Genomic DNA, 4,249 nt, shown 5'->3' with positions numbered 1-4,249 from the left:
TGGTGAATGGCGGTAATAACGGAGGAGTTTTGTGAGTGCACTGGACCTTCTAAAGCAGTGTTTCCAGCACTTTCACTTCATGCCGCAGGTAGATAATAATATCTGCAAGACCCAGTGATGGTGCAAACAGAGGAGGCAGCTCCCAGCAGGAGGTGAGTGGGCTCTTCCACCTGTAGTGCTGAGATGACCAGTTTCCACATACCTGTAATCCATTCCATGGCATAATTGGGAAGCTCTTTTTTAAAGTTCTAGTTAGCAGATTTTATTACCTACATTTTTTTTAAACCATCCAACATTGTTTCCCTGAGTAGTAAACACTTAGTCCTCAGAGGAGTGAGCAACCACGAAAAAGAGGAGCCTGGCAAAATAGTCTTGAGTTATACCCAGTGTCTAGCACTTAAAATTTTACATCTCCCAAACTGAACTCATCTTTCTGCTCCTAATCTGCTCCTGTGGTCCCTATCTTGAGACTCAACTTCTTCCCCATTTACACTCACCAAGTTCTGTTGAGTCTGCCTTCTTTCTCAGGTACATCTTTAGGTCTACCCCCCTCCTTTCCATTCCCACTGCTGCTGTTTGTTCCATGATAGTATCTGCAATGGCAAAATCAAGAAATAGCTAATAGAAGTGGGGACGCAAATACCAGAATAATTACAAGCTGGAAGATGTTACCTCTAGGGTAAAACGAATTACATCCAGGAAGTAGGAATTTGGGGAGGGGAAGAGCAGAACAGGAAACTACTGTTTTTGTGAACTTTAATAGGATGTAGTCCATTATCTACTTTGCATTATCTGCTTGGTCTACAATTTGACTCCAGGAATCATCCTATATCAGAGATCATCCTTTATCACATATCACAATAAATTTCTAATTTGCTTAAAGCCTTCATGGGCTCCCAACCTCTGGTAGGATAAACGGCAAGCTCCTGAGCACAGCATTCAAGGCCCATGTCTTCTTCCCCATTGTCTACCCTGCCCCTCCCACTTTAGACCCTATCTTACTGCGACACATCTAGTTTTCTAAATGCACCAACTGGTTTCATACCTTTGTATCTTAATACATGTCATTGCTTTTGCCTGGAGTATTCTCTCACTACTATAATAATAGCTAATGCCACAATGCTAAGATGCCTTATGTATTTTGTAGCAGTTAATTCTTCTATCAAGCCTATAGTGGGTATTGCTGTTATGTACATATTATTAAAAAAAGAAAACTGAGACTGAGAGAGGGTAAGTAATTTGTTCAAATATAGCTCAAATATAGCCAATGGTGAGGCCAAATTTGAACGCAGCAATCTGTCTCCAGGAATCACAATCTATTTCCTATTCATCCTTTAAAAATCTTCCTCAGACACTGCATTTGAGCAGGATTAAAAGATATAAATTAAAAAGTCAAAAATTACAAGAAGAAAATATAGATGGATTGCTTTAAATCTTCAAGTAAGCATTGACTTTCTAAGCATGGAACAAAGGCAGAAATTACAAAGGAAAAGTGACAGATTTGACTAGAATTTTCTATTTCTTTCATCAAATAAAACCCATAGGATAATATTAAAAGACAAATGAAAACTAATAAAAAAGTAAAATTCTTGTTGAATAAAAAAGTCTTACAAACACATGCAAAATACCCATTTTAAAGTGAGCTAAAAACATAAACTGCCATGAAAGAAAAATACAAATGGCCAAAAAATTTTTTATATTTTTTAAGAGAAGTGAAAATTTAAAACACAAACTGACAAATAAAAGAATACTCAGAGCTAGGAATTTGGGGCAGTGGCCATTGGTATAGGATGTGTGGCAAATGAACAAGGTTGTGTGTTATTGAGAAGGGCATAAATTGGTTCAGTCTTTCTGAGGGAAATTTGGCAGAATGTAGTAAAAGCCTCAAAAATATTCACATCCTTTAATTACTCCCCAAATTACATTTCTGGGAATGTAGAATACAGTAATGCTTTATAACCGTGATGGGCAGTTTTTTTCTGTAAAAAGCCAAAGAGTAAATACTTTAGGCTTTGCAGTCCATGTATGTCTGTGTCACATATTCTTTGTGAGAGAGAGTGTGTGTATGTTTTCTTTATAATCCTTAAAAATTGTAAGAGCAATTCTTAGCTTGAGGGCTGTAGAAAAACAGGCTGTGGGCTGAAATTGGCTGAAGGGCAAGAGTTTGCCAATCCAGCTTCATAATGTGTTCAAAGAGTAATCTGCAAGAAAGTTCATTATAGGTCAGTTGATAATAACCGAAAGTAGAATCCAAACTAAATGTCTGAGAATAGAAATTAGTTATAATTGGATACAAGGAAGCAAGATTTTTAAAAGTTGCAGAAATGATATCTATTGTACGAAATAGTATTCATGATTTATTAAGTGGAAAAATGCAATGTACAAAAGATTATCTCTGGTGTGACCCAAAATACAACATAACCATATATGTATATATGCATAGGAAAAGATCTGAAAAGATAAAAATGTCCCGAGATGTTTATAGTGATCTTTGGGGGAGGGTGGGGTCTATAGATATTTGTTTTTTGGTGTGTATGTGCATGTGTGTGTGTTTTTCGTATAGTGAATGTTTTTTGCTTTTGTGTTAAACAAACACGCAAGACATTTTGGGGGTCCAAAAAGCACTTCAGCTGTCGTTTTGGTTTGTTAAAGCTGCTATAATGCAATATACTAGAAATGGGTTGGCTTTTACAATGGGGATTTATTAACTTACACTGTATGGTTCTTAGTCAGTGAAAATGTCCAACTCAAGTCAACAGGATGATACAGGACTCTGAAGACAGGCTCCTGGCATCTGGGACACCTCTGTCACATGGGAAGGCACATGGCCAGTGTCTGTTGGTCCTTTACTCCTGGGTTTTGTTGCTTTCAACTTCTGGTTCCAGTGGCTTGCTCTGTCAGCTTCTGTGAGTCCTCTCAGCTTCTCCAAGGCTTTTCTCTGTGAGCTTCTCTTAATTTCCTCTCTTAGCTTCTCTGGGGTTTCTCTGAGCGCTCTGGGCTTGTTCTGTGTGTCCTTTATCCCCTTATAAAGGACTCTAGTAAGGGGATTAAGAGCCACCTTGAATGAGGTGGCTCACATATCAGTTGAAATAACCTAATCAAAAGGTCCTACCACAGGTCTGCACCCATAGGAATGGATTAAAAGAACATGGCCTTTTCTGGGGTACGTATCAGCTGGCATATTATGTAAGTGTGCTGGTTATTTTCCACTTGCTGCCTGCCAGATCCATTTTCCACCCCTTCTGTGTTCAATTCTGTGCCTCAGAGACTGACCTTTCATTGTCTATTCCTCCTGGGCTCCCTTGCCAGCTGGCTTTCAGATAGGTTCTACCAGCAGTTGATTGGAGGATGGAAAAAGAGAAAGGCAGGGGTATTTCTTCCCACCTCTTCTCCTGATTTCCGGCTGAGGTTCTGACAATGTCTTTCTGCCACCAGAATTACTGCTTCTGCAAGGAGCTCCCCTTTCACGCCTCCAGCTCTCACTAGGGTCTGCTAACATGATTTCTTCCCCTTGTTCCTTCAGGCCTAGAGATAGTAACAGCTTCACGCTGTTGCTAGTGTCTGGGTACCTCCATGTCCCTTATTGTTTCCCTTTACCCAACATTAACCCTATACCTAACTCCGACTTCTGTAAGCAGTCTGTTCAATAAACTCTCCTAACTTGAAATATCTGAGTTGGTTCCTGTTAGGACAGACTGATTTATTAAGGAACACTGGTGAACATCATAAAACACAAATCTTTTATTTGTTCTTGCAACAGATCCTGGATATTCTCAGATTTTACATCTGAGCTTTTGACTATTTGCAAGGTAATTATAGAGTGATTTATGTTTGCTGAAGCAGGAATTTGAATTATTACTGTGAGGCCCGTGTCTGGGAATGCTACACTCTGACTTTTGTTTTTCGCTTCTGCAGTAGTGTTTTTGAGAAGTAATTATCCATTTCATTTTATTAAAGAAATAACCTACTATTGTACAATAGTGTTCAAATTTTAATGTTTTAAGTGAAATCTGTTTTTAAAAAAAGGCTTATATGGAGTCTAACATACAAATTACATAAAAGTGGTATTGCTGTGCTTCAGGCAGGGTGAGAGGCACATTTTCCTTACATTTGAGGCAGACTTTGGGGACGCCTTTTAGAATCCCAGAGCTCCTTGGAATACAGTTGGAAAGCAGATCTGCAGAGTCCAAGAGTCTAGAAGATATACCCTTCATAAATATCAAGTGTTTATTGTATTTCTTTAGGTTAA

This window comes from Tamandua tetradactyla, chromosome 3 (assembly GCF_023851605.1).
Source record: "Tamandua tetradactyla isolate mTamTet1 chromosome 3, mTamTet1.pri, whole genome shotgun sequence".
Lineage (NCBI taxonomy): Eukaryota > Metazoa > Chordata > Mammalia > Pilosa > Myrmecophagidae > Tamandua > Tamandua tetradactyla.
The sequence above is the reverse complement of the archived record's forward strand: the minus strand, read 5'-3'. Positions refer to the sequence as shown.